We start from the raw sequence: 18,800 nt of genomic DNA, 5'->3' as shown, positions 1-18,800 counted from the left end.
AGTGTAATATACACTATTCCATTATATATTCATTCTCCAGTATTCCTTCCCTGAGAATATGTCTTGGGATTTGGTCTGAAAATGGGAAGCAACTGAGAGACTAAACAGTCTGTTTCTGCTATTAGGTTGCAGCTTTGGAATCTATGGAGTTTGTGTGAGTATTGGAGCATCACCCACAAATTTAAAACTCTCCTTTGACCCAATGCTGATTCTCTCTGGGAGAACTCTCAAAGGTGCCACTTTGGGAGGTAGGTCTTTCAATTTCCTTTTGCCTTTGCCATAAACCTAGATACTCTGCATGTTCCTTGGCAAGAAATGAAGGTGAGGGAGTTAGGATAAAGCAATACTGTATGAAAGGAGATAAAAGACAGAGTGTCAAAAATAGAAAAGCATATCACATAGGTGTTTGTTTGCTGTAAGAGCAAAAAAGTTGAAGAGTTTAATGTGATTTATAAGATGTAGAAGAGCCCCATTTTAGGTGCCCTGATAGTCCGTAATGGATAGAAGCCATGATACACCTTTGGACCACTCCCCAGTACAGAATAAGACTAGAAGAAAATATCACTGTGCTGACCCCGGATTCTAACCTTAAAAATTACCATAATTTGCTATTTAAGAAAAAAGTAGACAACTAATGTGGGGACAAATTTGAATCTCCTTTTCCCAAATTCCTCCAAATTCCACACCCATTCCTCCTACTCACACCCAGTATGTTTCTAGAACTCCACTGCCAAAAAGAAATTTTTTGCAACAATGAAAATGTTCTATTGCTGTGGTATCCCTAGCAGTAGCCACTGGCCATATGTAACTATTGAACACTAATGGGACACAAAGGGTGGCTAGTGAGGCTGGAAGGCTGATATTTCTATAATGTTTTATTTTACTTTAGTTAAATTTAAATGGCCATATATGACTAGTAGCTACCTTTTTAGACATCACAAACAAGATTATCTTGTTCTCTGGCTTTAGCTAGAATGTTCAAATAAGATAACTTAATTTCAGGGAACTATGGTATGGAGCTTTAAAATATGGTTTTTGCTGTCAGATTACTAGATATATATGTGTCCTTAAGTTATTTAAATGCCATAATTCTCAACCACATCATCTGAAAAATAGGTCAAACAATAATTTCTTTCTTATAAAATACAGTGAGAAGTAAATGAGAAAAAATGCAAGTAAAGCATTGGGCAAATAAGTTGACATAAAATAGACACAAAATAAGCGTTTGACTGAAGCGATAGCAATAATGGTAACAGTAGCACATTGGCCCAGACAAAAGATAAGAAGGAAGGCACGCATATTGCAAAGATGACTGAAGGGATTTTGGGTGTTATTGTTTTGAAATATCTGGATTTCCTTTCATTTACTCATTTGTGCAACTTTTTATAAGTTCACTGCATATAATTAAAATTGAATTAGGACCTACTTATGAAATACTAGAGAAAATATTGCCATTGGCCGACTTATCATCATAAAAGTTTCTTCTTTCAGAAATGCAAGATGTCTGAATTTTCCAACTTGAGTAAATCTCAATTTAAAAATTAAGCACTGTTTTTAATTAGTCTGATGATGACAATGACTAAACATAATTGGCATTGATTTTTCCTCATGGTCACCATCTGTATTAGTTCATTTTCTTTCAGGAACAAAAACCATACTGAGCTGAGCATGGTAGCTTAGCCAGAGATAGGGAGGATTATGGCCAGCTGGGGAAAAAGTTCACAAGACCCCGTTTCAATGAGTAGAAATTGGATTTGGTAGTATATATCATCCCAGCTACCCAGGAAGCATAAAAGGAGGATTATAGTCCAGGCTGGCCAGAGTATAAACACAAGACCTATCTCAAAAATAAACAACACTAAAAGGTCTGAGTGTGTGGTTCAAAGGGTACAGTGCCTGCCTACCAAGAATAAGGCCCCAACTTCGAACCCCACTAATGCCAAAATTAATTAATGAATTAAAAATAAAGTGAGGCTGAGTAACATTTTTTTTAAAGGATGTTTATTTGGCTCACGGTTCTGGTCCAAGTTGAGGGCCTATATCTGGTGATGGCCTTTGCGCTGGCAGAGTAGGATATTGCATAGCAAAAATAGGATATTGCATGGCAAGAAATAGACGGCACATATGCATATGTCTTTGGGTGTTTTCTCCTCATCTTATAAAGCCACCAGTATTCAATCATGGTAGCCTACACCTTGATGGCCTTATTTATCCTAATGAATTCCCAAGTTTCCAACTGTAAACACTATAATCAGATGAAGTTGCTGCTGTCTTGATACTGCACACTGGGAATTAAATTTCAATGCATTAACCCATGAGGGACATACTCAAACAAAACCCAAGCTATAGTGTCATCCTTACCTTCATTAGAGGAATTTATTCACATCTTCTAATAGTCCTCATCATGTACTTGCCATACCTCCTTGCTCCTCACTATATGTAAACACATTTAGGAAAATCACTGGAAGGTTCTCATTCTGGATGGAAAAATCTCTGATGGTCTATTCCTTTTACTCACTTTCATGTGAAGGTTCACTTTTGCCACTTTCTAGATGTCCTTTAGCATTTTAAATTATACCCAAGACTTGCTTTAATCCAGTAAGATAAGATGACAGACTCATGGACAGCAGCTCTGAAAGAAGAGCCTAAGAGGAAGACCACACAAGGAAGTGCCAGGATTAGTCAGGAGGCAGAAGGAATGAAGTGGAAAGGCCAGAGCCTTTCTGTGATTTTATACAGGAAAAAACAGACAATGCAGAATAGGCAAACTGCATGAGTTTAAAATTATACATTTTGGATAATTTCCATGGGTACTGAGCTACAAGGGTGGTCCCTAGTTATCTAGTAACACCTTGAGGTGATTTAAGATAGGGTACACTGACCCACTGTCCATGTCTGAGTGGGGAAAGGTTGGAGGTAGGTACCTGGTGTTGGTTGGTTTGCATACTGAAGCTGAGCTCCTAGGCAAGGTGTTTGCTATCTCTAGGAATTAGCTAACCTTATTCCTCCGCTTGTCTAAAGGGGTCTCCACTAGGCCTAAAAGTGTTAAAGCATTATAAAATACAGAAAAATGTAAAACATAACTAATGCAATCAGTGGAAAAAAGTCTTAAACTCCCTAAATCCCAGCTCCTCAAAGTTACAAAAAATGAGGGAAACAGCCTTCTTTCTGCTTTACTCCTGATGATGAAATAGTAAATGGGATCAAGGCCGGTACCAACAGCACCTACCACAACTACTCTACTGTACCCTCCAAAAGACTCATACCAAATTCAATTTATTTCTGATAAATAAATCTGTAATTTCTGGTGCTGTAATGCTAGGTTTATGAAGCAGATGCCTTAATGCAGGGAGACAGGTCACTCAAATAAGCCAACTGGAGGATAGTGAGTGGACACAAAGGACAGCTGTGGGCTGGTGAGCTATGATCAGGGCGGCATCAAGTCTGCTCCCACAGTCCACTAGGCTAAACATCTAGGGATCCTATGACTCTGGGTGACCTTAATACTTGTGAGCAACAACTGGATTCTGCTGTGCAATAAACTGCTTGTTTTTGATGCTTAAGAAAAGGATCAAAGGGTAAATGGTCTTTGTCAATTTTATACATAAATCGGTCACTGGATTCTTTGGTTAGTTTTGATATTTTTCAGGTACTATTACTTTTGTCATTTTCTTCTGCAGAGTATGTCCATTCAGGTACAGGAGACCTCTAGAACACCAAACATATCTGAACAAAATATAGCTACCCCACGACATATTATCATTAAAACAACAAATACAGAGACACTAGAAAGACTACTGAAGTCTGTAAGAGAGAAAAAACAGATAACAAACAAAGGTAAGCCCATCAAAATCACAGCAGACTTCTCAACAGAAACATTAAAAGCAAGAAGAGCATGGGGTGAGATCTCCCAAGCACTGAATGAAAATAACTTCAATCCTAGGATACTTTACCCAGCATACTATCATTCAAAATAGATGGAACAATAAAAGTCTTCCATGATAAGCAGAAACTAAACAAGCCACCACTACAAAAGATTCTCCAATGAATTCTGCACACAGAAAATGAAAGCAAACAAAACCATGAAAGGGCAGGCAGTACCAAACCACAGAAGAAAAGGCAAGAAAGCAAAGAGTAACACTGATTCAGCTACACATAAACAAACTCTTAATCAACAAAGACGACTACATGACAGGATTCACCACATACCTATCAATACTAACACTGAATATTAATGGACTTAATTCCCCCATCAAAAGATACTGATTGTCAAACTGGATTAAAAAGGAAGATCTAACAATCTGCTGCCTACAGGAGACCCACCTCATCAACGGAGATAAGCACTGGTTGAGAGTGAAAGGCTGAAAGAAGATTTACCAAGCCAATGTTCCCCAAAAACAGGCAGGGGTAGCAATATTTATCTTGGACAAAGTAGACTTCAAACCTACATTGATCAAATGAGATAAAGAAGGACACTCCATACTAATAAAAGGAGAAATACACCAAAAGGAAAAAACAATTGTCAATCTATATGCACCCAAAGTCAATGCACCAAATTTCATCAAACACACTCTGGAGGATGTAAAAACATATAAACTCCAACACAGTGATAGTGGGAGGCTTTAAAACTCCCGTATCACCAATAGATAAATCATCCAAACAAAAAATCAATAAAGAAATCCTAGAACTAAATCACACCATAGATCAAATGGACCTAGCTGATGTCTACAGAATATTTCTGTTTGTTCATTATTAGTGTGTAGAAATGCTAATGATTTTTCTATGTTGATTTTATATCTTGCTACCTTGCTATAGCTGTTGATGGTGCTAGGAGCTTTTAAGTAGAGTTTTTTGGATATTTAAAGTATAGGATTATATCATCTGAAATTGGGATATTTTGACAGTTACTTTACCTATTTGTATCCCTTCTATTCCTTCTTCTTGCCTAATTGCTCTGGCTAGGAATTCCAGTACTATGTTGAATAGGAGTGGAGGTAGTGGGCATCCTTGTCTTGTTTCTGATTTTAGAGGGAATGGTTTCAGGTTTTCACCTCTAAGTATAATGCTGGCTGTAGGTTTGTCATATATAGCTTTTATAATGTTGAGGTACTTTCCTTCTATTCTTAGTTTTCTTAGAGCTTTTATCATGAAATGGTGTTGGATCTTATCAAAGGCTTTTTCTGCATCTATTGAGATGATCAGTGGTTTTTGTCTTTGCTTCTGTTAATGTGGTTTATTACATTTATTGATTTTCAATGTTGATCCACCCCTGCATTCCTGGGATGAAGCCTACTTGGTCGTGGTGAATGATCTTTTTGATGTGTTGTTGAATTCAGTTTGCCATTATTTTATTGAGGATTTTGCATCAATGTTCATTAAGGAGATTGGCCTGTAGTTCTCCTTTTTGGAAGTGTCTTTGCCTGGTTTGGGGATAAGTGTAATACTGGCTTCATAAAATGTGTTAGGCAGTTTTCCTTCCCTTTCTCTTTCATGGAACAGTTTAAGGAGGGTTAGTGTCAGTTCTTCTTTATAGGTCTGATAGAATACAGCAGAGAATCCATCAGGTCCTGGACTTTTCTTTTTGGGGAGACGCTTGACTGCTGCTTCAATTTCATTTTGTGTTACAGATCTATTCAGTTTATTAATATCCTCTTGATTCAGTTTTGGATGATCATATGTATCTAGAAATCTGTCCATATCTTTAAGATTTTTGAATTTATTTGAATATAGGTTCTCAAAGTAGTCTCTGATGATTTCCTGGACTTTGATGGTGTTTGTTGTTATCTCCCCTTTTGCATTCCTGATTCTACTAATTTTGGTTTTTTTCTCCCCTTATTTTAGTCAGGTTTGCCAGGGGTCTTCGACCTTGTTTATTTTTTCAAAGAACTAACTTTTTGTTTCATTAATTCTTTGTATGGTTTTTTTAGTTTCTATTTCATTGATTACAGCTCTTATTTTTATTATTTTTCTCCTTCTATTTGTTTTGGGATTTTTTGTTCTTGTTTTTCTAGGAGTTTGAGATGTATCATTAGGTCACTGATTTTAGATCTTTCAGTCTTTTTAATATATGCACTCATGGCTATAAACTTTCCTCTCAGGACTGCCTTTGTTGTGTCCCATAGGTTTTGGTAGGTTGTGTTTTCATTTTCATTGACTTCCAGGAACCTTTTAATTTCCTCTTTTATTTCATCAATGACCCATTGTTCATTAAGCAATGAGTTACTCAGTTTCCAGCTGCTTGCATGTTTTTTGTCTTTATTTTTGTTGTTGAGTTTTAGTTTTATTGCATTGTGATCAGATAGAATGCATGTTGTAATTTCTATTTTCTTACATTTTCTGAGGCTTGCTTTGTGCCCTAGGATATGATCTATTTTGGAGAAGGTTCTGTGAGCTGCTGAGAAGAATGTATATTGTGTAGATGTTGGATGAAATGTTCTGTAGATATCAACTAGGTCCATTTGATCTATTGTATGTTTTAGTTCTTGGATTTCTATATTGATTTTTTGTTTGGATGACCTATCTATTGATGATAGTGCCTGCTAAGGTCTCCCACGATCACTGTGTTAGAGTTAATATATGCTTTTAGGTCCTTCAGGGTATGTTTGATGAAATTGGGTGCATTGAAATTGGGTGAATATAGGTTGATAATTGTTATTTCCCTTTGATTTATTTCTCCTTTTGTTAGTATGGAATGTCCTTCTTTATCCCATTTGATCAATGTAGGTTTGAAGTCTACTTTGTCAGAGATAAGTATTGCTACTCCTGCCTGTTTTTGGGGGCCATTGGCTTCTTCCAGCCTTTCATCCTAAGCCTACACTTATTTCTATTGATGAGATGGATCTCCTGTAAGCAACAAGTTGTTGGATCTTCCTTTTTAATCCAGTTTGTCAGACAGTGCCTTTTGATGGGGGAATTAAGTCTGTTAACATTAAGAGTCAGTATTGATAGGTACGTGGTGATTCCTGTCATTTTGTTGTCTTAGTTGTTTGAGGGTTCGATTGTGTGTAGCTAAATTGATGTTACTCTACTTTCTTGTTTTTTCTTTTCCTGTAGTTTGGTGCTGCCTGCCCTTTCATGGTTACGTTGGGTTTCGCCTTCTGTGTGCAGAATCCCTTGAAGAATCTTTTGTAGTGGTGGCTTTGTGATCATATATTGTTTTAGTTTCTGCTTATCATGGAAGACTTTTATTGCTCCATCTAGTTTGAGTGATAGTTTTGCTGGGTAGAGTATCCTAGGGTTGAAGTTATTTTCATTCAGTGCCCGGAAGACCTCACCCCAAGCTCCTCTTGCTTTTAATGTTCCTGTTCAGAAGTCTGCTGTGATTTTGATGGGTTTACCTTTGTATGTTATTTGGTTTTTTCTCTCTTACAGCCTTCAATATTCTTTCTAGTGTCTCTGTACTTGTTGTTTTAATGATAATATGTCATGGGGTAGTTCTATTTTGGTCATGTCTATTGGGAGTTCTGAAGGCTTCCTACACCTGAATGGACATAGTTTTCTCTAGATTTGGCAAATTTTCTGTAATTATATTGTTGAATATATTATGCATTCCTTTTTCTTACACTCCTCTTCTTCTTCAATGTCCATGATTCTCAGGTTTGGTCTTTTGATGGAGTCAGTAAGTTCTTGTATTTTCTTTTCACAGGTCTTGAGTTGTTTAACTGATAGTTTTTGTATTTCCTTTAATTACCATTTTATCTTCAAGTTCTGAGATTCTGTTTTCTGCTTGTTCTATTCTGTTGGATTGGCCTTCCATTTTGTTTTGCATTTCTGTTTCATTCTTTTTTCTGAGGTTTTCCATATCCTGGGTCATTTCCTCTTTAATATTGTCTATTTTCATCCTCAGTTCATTTATCTCTTTATTTATCGTGTTCTTTGTTTCACTTTGGTGTTTATATAGTGCTTCTATGGTTTCTTTTATTTTTTCTCATGCTTTCTCAAACTCTCTATTTTTGTTGTCTTGGAATTTTTTGAGTTTCTCCTGTACATTTTGGTTGACCATATCCAGTATCATCTCTATAAAATTCTCATTGATTACTTGCAGGATTTCTTCTTTCAAAGTGTTCTGTGGGCTTCATTGGGTTCTTTGGCATAGTTTAATCTTCATTTTGTTGGAGTCTGGATCTAGGTATCTGATTTCTTCATTTCCTTCTGGTTCCTGTACTAATTTATCATTGGGGGGAAACTGGTTTCCCTGTTTTTTCTGTCTTTCCATCATTGCCCTTGCTATTGTTGCTGTCCCTTACTGTGTGTAATTCAGTATTGTCTAGCTTGTAATGATAACAATGGTGATATCTAGAATAGAAGGGTGAGAGGAGAGGGAAAGTAAAGAAGGTAAAGAAAAAGGGGAAAAAAACAAACAAACAGAAAAAACCAAACAAACAAAAAAAAAACCCAGAGCCAAAGAAATAAACAGGGAAAGATAGTGTACTAATCAATGGTAAGCTAAACAGGCATTAGAGAGAAAGAGAGGATAATAATAATTTTAAAAATCCCCAAGTTCAAATGCAATAAAGTTTCAGTCTTAATAATTTTGGTCTTAGTCCTTCAGCCTCTAGTCCTGAAGACTTCTCAGTGTCTGAGAAGTAGTTCTTCATTTTCTCATCAAAGGGGAAAAAGCAAAAAAAAATAAATAAAAATTTAAAAATCCCAAGTTCAAATGCAATACAGTTTCAGTTAGTCCTTCAGCATCCGGTGTTGTTGTCTCATCAAAGGAAGAGAAAAAAATAAGGGGGAGTCTGGAGACAGCTTTGTGAATGTCTATCTGAGGCTGTGGCTCACTTGCCTCCTACTGTCAGCCATCTGCTGCTGCAGGCTTTGTTTATTTAGAGTTCTCCTGGATGCATGTCCCTTTTGTTTTCTCCAGTATACAGCCCTACCTGCCTTTTGCAATTGCAGTCTTCTTTTTTTATTCAGAGTTCGTGTGGGGATGTGCCCCTCCCCCCTCTCCAGTGGAGCATGCCACACTGCAGCCGCTGTTACAAACCTTCCTCTCTCTAAGCAACTGGGGGAGGTAGTGCTTCTCCCACTGGCTTGTTTATTTACAGTTCTGTGAGGGATTGCCCCTCCCCCACTCTTCAGAGCTCAGAGCGCCCCGCCTTCTTTGCTATGTGTCTTTTTTTATTCCTCTGCTTGTTTATTATTCAGTTTGTTTTTTCTCTTTTTTTTCCCCTGGGTGGGGGTCAGTCTGTCCAGGGGCTTATACTGATCTGTCCCAGGGTTGTTTATGGGAGTACCACATGCCGCTTAGCTCACCTGGTGGTCTGCTTCTCCCAAGCAGGTTAGGCACTGGCGCCTGGCGGCACAAGGGCCCTCCTAGTTTCTCCATTTAATGTGGAGTGGGAATGCTATGCATGGGCTGGTGGTGTGGAGGTGTCAGAGTTTTGCCTCTTCCTGGTGGTTTTTCCTGCAAGGTGTGTCTCCAGCATCGCTCCAAGATTTTACTTTAAGAAGCATGCTTTCTGCTTCCTCCCTCTAGTTGCCATCTTGGAACTCTCCATTTCAACCACATTTAAGTGTCTAGTTCCAACCACAAAGTAAAATCCTTCTTTCCAAGCTCTGGCCACTGCACTTCCCTGGACAGTCACTGTAGGGGGTAGTTTATGGCCTCTAGTAAGGCCAAACCCACAGTGTAGTAATCTAGCCTCCAAATACAGTTCTCTAAAGCTTTTTGCCTGCATAATGAGAAGCTTTAAGTATTTCCAGAGTCTTACATGAAAACGAGAATAGGTACATTATGAGCTATTACTCAAATAATAATAACATTTGTGTCCATAAAATGTAGAGTCTCACAAGCAGCATGATCAGGTCCCTTGACCTAACTGGAAGCAACTGGGAATTGAGAAAAAAGACACAAAGACAGACATAGAGAAAAGCTGGGATCAGGTGAGTCCAGCTCTCCTGATGGAAGATGCCGGCCACCCCCTCCATCTCCAAGCACATTTATTTATGCAGCACGTATGGGAAAGCCAGGTGAAATGCAGATTTAGTTCTCATGGGTCCAGTCACATAGGCAGCAGGAACAGAGAATCTGTGGCATGTTGTTATTTACTGCATACTATCCTAACCACGTCAGCATGTCCTGTTTTTCTTGTAAGGCAGCTTTGCTGAAACTTGCCTCCCCCTGGCTGGGTCCATGCCTATCAGTAAAGAGGCCCTTTGACAGAGTTGTTCTCATCCCAAGGTTACTTTCACTGCCTCAGACTCCCATTTTGCAAGGCAGCCTTGCTGAACCTTGCTCACTTCCTTCATGCCAGGGCCTTGCCTTCTCAGCACAAAGGACTTTGACACAGCCTTGATCATGTCAAGGTTTCTTCTCAGTCTATTTAGTTACTTGTCTCCTACAATAGAGGCCTCCTGTTAACACAGAATGTGCATGCAGACAGCCAGCCATAGCACTACTGACATATGTACAACTAGAAGTTGATAATGTTCCCTGATTATTTGCAAGTGATATCCATCAGCTCCTGCCTATTCACAGGAAATCCTTTCTATTGGCATTGACACAATCTGCTGAAAATATTTTAGATCCTACACACACCTTCAATTTCACATTAAATGTTGTAAGTCAACACTAGGGTTCTCTCTAGTGGTGAGATGTGATATTGTCCTACAGTATAAGTTCAAAAAAAAATTTTAAAGCTGCTACTTATTTTGCTCTATCATTCGTAAGTCAGATAAACAGTCACTAAAATGACTGACATGATCCTGAAGATGCTCACTAGTTTTCTTTGTCTTTTTTATGAGATTTGATTGCCAGCTACTTAACTAATCACTCAATAGTGCAATGCACATTTATTAGTGAGTGTGTGTGTGTGTGTGTGTGTGTGTGTGTGTGTGTGTTATGGGAAACTGGCATAGCTTCATACCTAGGGAGAGATACACAAATAATTAAAATTCAATGGCTGGCAGAGTGTTCAAGTGGTAGAGCACATGCCTAGCAAGCATGAGGCCCTGAGTTCAAACTCCAGTACTACTAAAAGAAAATCCTTCAATAAAATTCAATAAAATAAGCTTCATGCCAGGGTGAATATCCCATCAGAAAAAAGAAGGGAAAAATGTGCTAAAAAGAAGAGATGAGAGAACACTTCATAGAGAAGGAGCTGAGCCAAACTTGGGGCATCAGGATTTGGCAAGTCGAAACAAATTAGACACTAAGTAACAGCATGAGGAAAGTTCAAGGTGGTTAAGGAATATGTTCTTGGGCTGAGTATGCAGCTCAGTGATACAACCCTCACCTAGAGTGCCCAACGTCCTAGGTCCAATCCCTAGCACTGCAAAAAAAAAATTTTTTTTAAAGAGCATAGTTTGGCTGGACTTAATACTAAACAACCAGAAGAATTTGATTCTATAGATCAGGAACAGCCACAGAAGGTTTTAAAGATTTAATTCTGAGACCAGAAGGTTTTCAAGGAAAGGTTATTATATTCAAACCTGTGTTTTATAAAATATGACTCTGACAGCACCATGGAGGAGAAAAGACATAGTGGAAGCAGAAAGAAAAATTGAGAATCTGTATATTAAGTGGATTAGAAAAAAATCTCAGGCTAAGCATAGGGCTCACACCTATAATCCTAGAACTCAAGCAGGAGGATCCCAAGTTTGAGTCTAGACTGTACTCCATAGTGAGTTCTGGGCCAGCCACTGCTCCCTGTTGGTTTCTAGCAGCCAGTGTCAGCATTCCCATACCTGAGGGCTTTTGCCATAACTACAAAAGTTAATTTGCCCATTCCTGATTAATCAATACAAAACTTCCAGGGATTTTTACACCCTCCCAAGCAACCTTCAACAAATGACATAAGAAGTTGTTGCAAAATGCATAGTCCCACACTTTTCTCCATGGAATTAAACTCCAGGTTCTTACTTCACTAGCTGGCTTTTAAACTTCACTCTTTTTTTTGTGATACTGGGGCTTGAACACAGGGCCTATATCTTGAGCCACACCACCAGCCTTTGTGTGTGTGTGTGTGAAGGGTTTTTTCAAGATAGGATCTCAAGGAACTATTTCCCCAGGCTGGCATCAAACTGCGATCGTCCTGATCTCTGCTTCTTGAGTAGCTAGGATTACAGGTGTAAACTTCACTCTTATACCTATGTTCATAACAGCATTGTTCACAATAGCTATAAGGTGGGAACAACTCAAGTACCCATCAGTGGATCAATGGAAATATACATATACAATGTGTATGACTATATCTACATACCATGAAGCATTTTTTAGCCTTAAAAATGAAAATTTTGACACATGCTACAACATGGATTACATTGAAGACATTATTCTAAGTGAAATAAGCCAGACACAAAAGTACAAACACTATATGATTCCATTTAAATGAAGTGTCTAGAGTAAATTATAATGACAGAAGATAGGTGGTTGGCCCTTATCCAACTGCCCACCTCATCCTTTAAGGTGTACTTATGCTTCTCTAATAAGTCACTCTTGCTGTCTTCCTACTTTCCTGATTCTTTTGCTGCATCTGGGCAGCATCCAAATCTAAGGCATTGTACCAAAAAACTGAGGAACATCTGAAACACCTCAACCACCAATAACATTTTGGTACTATGACTTGGACCCACTAAAGGGGTAAGCCCTGTTTTTCCCCACTCTGTAGAACAGAAGACTGCCTTCTGATCTCCTGCCTTTCCATTTTCTTTCAAGCCTATTCCATACATTCCTCCCTACCTAATCTCTGCAGCAACCAAACACCAGTACTTTCCTAGCTTTATAGAATGGTGATTGGTACCCAACACTTGTTAAGACCTCACTTACCATTCCTACTCCAAGGTCTATGTTTTTCATCCAATATGACCCCTTTTCTACCATGCATTCTGGGATTTCCAAAATTGGAGGCCCTAGCCACCCACCAAATATTGTGAGCCATTTATTTAAAGGGACAATGAGTTTTACAGAAGGGATAGATATTTAAGATTTCCCAATTATGGGGTATGCATTCAGGGGTGACTAGATTCATTATAGGTCACAAAATGTAAGCCAAGTGGAGATAGAGGAAGATCACAGGACAGGTTCCCTGACAGAACAGCCTGGGTTTAGGTCAAGTCAATATGGAAGGGGAAGAAACTCTTCTTATAGGTAGGTATATGTAGAAATAGCATCTGAGGGGACACTCTCAAGCCCTCTATGTTTGGTTCACAGGCAGCCCAGGCCTAGGTGCATGCTAGAAGGGACACCTCCCAGCCTCAGGTCACTAAGAAAGGAGAGAATGCTTCCCCCATAAGTAGGTACACATGGAGGTACCTTCTGAGGGGATGCCCTCAAGCCCTCTATGGCTTCTTCCTCTCTCTTCCAGAAATGGAGAAACAGCCTTCCATCCCCCGGGATTCATCCCTGGTTTGAAATGTACACCATTGGACAGAATTTAACCCCTCCCCAGTCTATTGCTCAGTTCTAATATACCCTGGGAAATGGGTGTCCTGTCCTATCAGTGGGTCCTAGATAAGAACACCATCTTAAAATAAAACCCACTCTATAGAAGATAGGAGAAATTGTCAGAGGTCTCATATGTCCAAGCATTCGTGCCTTTATGCATGAATCTAGGGATTAGATCATAAACCCTAAAGAATGTTTCTATTGTGATTGTTCTCTCAGATCTGACCCTTTCACTACCTCCTAATATGGAAAGACCCCACTTCCATTGGAGACAAACAGGTTCCAACATCCAAAAGGGAGTTAGATCCCCTGCCCTGCTCTAATTCTTCCTCTTTTTTAAAACCTAAAACTCATGTATGTACCCCAAATATGGCTAAATGCTTACTTTGCCTCTTCTCATGGTATATTCATGCTGCATAAATCTTTTTCTGCCCTTCCCACTACTTATCTCTTTAAATGGTATTTAGGGTGAGTGGCCAGACCTGACAGGTTGGAATCCCTAGAGTCAGACCTCTGGTCTAAGAACTCAGTGTTTTCTGTTTTATCAAGGCAATTGCTTATGTTTTATGCTGATTCTATCAGAATTTTGACTATTTAGGAAACTGAGTCTTCATAAAGTCAGATTCATTTAAGTATCTGTTTATGTCAGTCTTTTAATGGCCACTTTATTTTAGGTAATTCTAATACATGTAACACCCTGTCTGTGACTAGAAATGTAGAAAACTGTGTCTGAAATTTATCTAAATGTTATATAAGAGTTTACAGAGTTAAGATATATGTTTAATATATGCAAACTGACCAAGTGTGCTCTTTTATAAAATAAGCATTGCATTTGGACATTCCATATGTAAAAATGGGTCAGTAAGACTTTGGTATTTCTGCTACCATTCAGATGGGGAAAAAACTGGCATTTGGACAGTACTGCTATTTAAAATCTTGTTTGCATCTATTTGCTTTGACTAAATGAGAATTTTCTTATTTATGAAATGCACTTATACATAAGAAAATAAATGTATTTGGAGTCACCAACAGTTCCCCCTAAACTTGTAGGAGGTATAAAAGCTTTTTGTTTTTGTCAGTGCTATAAATTTATTATCCTACAAAGTCAGAGATTCTAAATTTTACTTCAAAAGTAAAAGTTAAATTAATATATATAAGACTTCTGTGTAGCTCTGCCACTAATTGTTCCTGGCTCCTTAGTATGTTATATAAAATATATTTATGCTCCACAGAAAATGCTTAGGAAAACACACTTTATCAAGCTAGTGTACTCCAAATTGAAAGTGCTAGTGGTACTACCCTTGTGCAGCCTTGTGTCCATGAGCTCCTAATTATATTGTGACTAACATCTTTAAGCAAAGATAATTAGACATGCTTAAATATCGTACTCCAAACAATGCCACTGGAATAATTTAAAGGATCAAGCGTTGGTCACCTAGCACATAAATCTAGAAACAATACATTCTTTTTTGTGGTATTGGGTTTGAACTTAAGGCTTTGTGCTTACTAGGAAGGCACTCCAACCATTTGAGCCATGCCCACCAGCTCTTCTTTGCTTTTCAGTTGTTTTTTGAATAGAGTCTCGTGTTTATGATGGGCTGGCCTGGACTATAGTCTTCCTGTTTATGCTTCCCACAGAGCTGGGATGACAGGCACACACCACCACACGCAGGTTTTATCGGTTTTGATGAGGTCTCACAAACATTTTGCCCAGATGGCCTCAAACTGTGATCCTCCCGATCTGCACCTTCCAAGTGGCTAGGATTATAGACACTTGTAGGCCACTGCTCTCAGCCTACAAGTACCTTCTTTACACTGAAATTTTAAATGTATCTTTGAAAAAGTAACAAGGAGAGCTTGATGGTGCTGGTGTAATCATAATTATTATGCTAAAATGATGTATGCAATGGCAATAACTAGGCTATTTTGTCAACTGCTGAACTATTTTTCAAAATTCCAACCACAGTTATTCTAAGTCTCTTGTCATCTACAATGTGTTCCTTCTCTGGAACATTTGCAGTCATGCTCATAGAGGATGACTCTTACACATTCATATTTGTAAGTTAGTTTTTTAGTTCATGTTTCTCTTTTGTACTTCCCTTGTAAAACTTTGTAAGAGATGTCTGTTGACTTTCTGCAGAAGTACAACTAACAAAACAGCATGAGAAGTGTTTGGGGCATCTCATATAGAACAGACAGAATTAAACTAGAGAATGGACTTCAGGTAAGACTGTCCCCATTTAGACAGTTGATTGTTGGGCCAGAGGTGCAGTTTAAGTGGTAGAACACCTGACTTGCAAGCATGAAGTCCTGAGTTCAAAGTCCAGTACAGCCAAAAGAAGAAAAAAAAAATTCTAGGTTGATAGGCAGTTGGTAAGAGTCAAACCTTCAGGTGTATTTATGCTTTGCTAATAAGTCATTCTTTACTATCAGAGAGATGGAGAGAGAGAGAGACAGAGACAGAGATTTGGAGAGCTGGCATGGTGGTACATGCCTGTAATCCCAGTTACTCAGGAGGTAGAAATAGAAATATCACAGTTCAAGGCCACCAGTATAAAACATAAAAACGTATCTTTAAAAAATAATAATAAACTAAAAGCAAAAGGAACTAGGGATGTGGTTCAAGAGGTAGACTGCTTGCATAGAAAGCACAAGGCAGGGAGAAAGAGTGGAGAGGGTGGGAGAGGGAGAAGAGTGGTTATCAAGGGCTAGGGGAAGGAGAGATTTGGGAGTTAGTATTCATGGGAACAGAATTTCAGTTCAAAAAGAGGAAAAAATAGAAAGAAAAAAAGAGAGTGTATGGTGGTGATAGCTTTGCAGTAAGTGAATGTACTTGATGTCATGGTACTGTCAAATTTGTTAAAAATGGTCCGAATGGTAGAGTTTATTTTATCGCAATAAAAATGCACTTGTTATTGGCATCCTTCCCTTCCTTGTGTCACTTTCTCTCACTTTCCTATCGGTGTTCCACTCACCTTGTTAATCAAAGTACTGAAAGTCTGAAGTCTAACTCAGGATCTGTTTGGAGAGCCCAAGCTAAGACATTTGGTACCAGAAATAGTACTAGCAAGCAGGTTCTAAGTCTTAGCTTGACTAGGGAAATGATTCACCAAAAATACCCTTACAGACCTGGTCAACGTGTGTCTGTGGGAACTAGAAAAACATTAGAAATCAGTCATGAACACACTAGACCAGGGTTGTAGAATATAAGGGAAGGATTGTTGAAATAAGAGCAATCACTTGTCACTGAGGACTTAATACCCTAAGAAAAACATCTGGAGTCAGTTCTGTTCTATTGGGAAAACTCTTTAAACTTTGTGGGGTGGATATTGATCTATAACAAATGATGGAGATGCTAGAACTGCCTTGTCTGTGTGCCAACGAAGAAGTTGAGAGGCTCAGAGAGGTGGGCATGTCAGAGTAGTTCTATCACACACTGCCTGAAAGCCTAGCATGTGACCGTGATCCTCAGGAGACTGCAACAACGATGGCACTTTCGCTAAAGCAATAAGAAATGCACCAGTGGAATGGGGCTAGAGATGAAGGGCACCACCCTTACTGAGAAGTTCAGCAGTATCTATGTTTTGCACACCAGGCATAACTGTAAGGAAGCTTTCTAGAATTCTAAGATGGCAAGAATCTGAAATAGCATAAGCCAGGAGGCAACCCTTAGCCCTTAGAAGCAAGAGGGACATAATTATCCCAGTAGGCAATTCTATGGTTTGGATAAGTAAGTGTACCCCAAAGGCCCACATGTTAAAGGTTTGGTCTCAGCCTGTGGTATTATTGAGAGGAAGTGGAACCTTAAAGCGGTGGGATCCAGTGAGATACCAGCTCAAGTGGCATGAGGACTCATGCACAGAACTTGTCCAATGTCTCATTGGTGCAGCTCACTTTGAGTTCCAAGGGCTCTGACACCAGTGCCACTGCAACCTGGCCACAGGTGTGAAGCTCACCAGCATGCTCAGAATAGCAAAGTATACTGGAGATGAACACATCATTATTAAGGACTGAAGATACTGTGGACAAATTTCATTTGAATTATGAAATTACAGAAGTTTTGGACTAGGAACTGAAGTTAATAGATTTAGATATTGAACTTGAAATTCTAGAACCAAGAGTGTAGCTGTGCAATAAAGATGCCTTCTGATGAATTTGCACATATAGACCAAGACCTCAGTCGTCTTAGAGATGCTGTTGTAATTTCCTGTGCAAAAGATGAAGTGAATTTTTTCTGTAAGTAGAGAAGTTGGAAATGTGTCACAAACAAATAATGTTGATAAAGAAAAAGAAGATGTTGCTTTGAACAAAACACACATGGTCCTTACCGTAATAAAGCTTATAATCTCATAAACTGAATTGACATTAAACACATAAACATGCAAATAAGTAAAAAATTACAAATTTTGATAAATATTAGAAAAAGATTATTGGCTATCCTAAGCCAGAATAAAAAGGAGGACTTATTTGAGATTGGAGGACAGGTTTTAGATATTGAGGTGAGTTGTAACTACTAACCTAACAGCGTATAGGTATAAGATGCTTAGATATAACAATTGTATACATACTTTTTTTTCCTCCTTTTTATTCGATCATTTTTACATTTACTTACATGTATATACATTTTTTTTGCCACCTCCCCCTGACTGTATACGTACTTAACCTTTTGAGGAAAAGGGGCATTGTCTTAGGAGGTATGATCTCCGGTTTTTAGGTTTTCATATTTATTTTGGCAACTGTGCTTTGCTTTAACGTTATTAGAATGTGAGGGTTTTTGAGCTATAATTTCTCATTTCTTATTTCATTAATATCAAATAAAACACATGTGATGTTTAATAGTTCAGAATCTCTTTTCGTGGTCTCTTCAAGACTCTGACCTTCATTTTCCCTTGAGGGAATGCCCATGATTTTGACCCTACTTCTGGGCAGCTCAGATCCATTCTGTAAATGTTCCCCTGGTATTGTTTGTGGTACACCTCAAGTTTGCATTGTTAGCCAGTATTAAAGTATTCTCACGGGTCCATTTAAATTCTGCATACTGCATTCAGCCTAAAGAAATTACTTGATAAAACAGGAAACTGACCACACTGAACTTTAAAGTAAAAGTTAAGTACCATGAAGGAAAAAAATATAGGGGCTTGTAACATAAGGACATGATTCAGTCTGAGAGATCTGAAGAAGCGATGCTTAAGCTAAAACCTGAATAATAAGGAAATGTTGCATTTACCTGGTATCCCAGCATTAATTATATATGACTATGAATTGATATCTCACAGACACTTAACTAAAGATGAAAAATTCTCTTTTTCTACCTACTAAGTGCTAGAACACTGTCATCATCAGGCAATTATTAACTTACAAAAATAAAAGTAAACTGACCAGTATCCCAGAGTTCAAAATTCTATTCAAGATA

General features: G+C 38.3%; 1 pseudogene; it reads left to right on the top strand.

Moving 5' to 3' along the window:
• LOC141410789 (alcohol dehydrogenase 1-like) overlaps nucleotides 1-18,150 on the top strand; it is a 68,523-nt pseudogene extending 50,373 nt beyond the window's left edge.
• The last annotated feature ends 650 nt before the right edge of the window (nucleotides 18,151-18,800 follow it).

The sequence above is a fragment of the Castor canadensis genome, chromosome 9 (assembly GCF_047511655.1).
Source record: "Castor canadensis chromosome 9, mCasCan1.hap1v2, whole genome shotgun sequence".
Lineage (NCBI taxonomy): Eukaryota > Metazoa > Chordata > Mammalia > Rodentia > Castoridae > Castor > Castor canadensis.
Note: the sequence above shows the minus strand (reverse complement) of the source record. Positions and strands in the feature narration are given on the sequence as shown.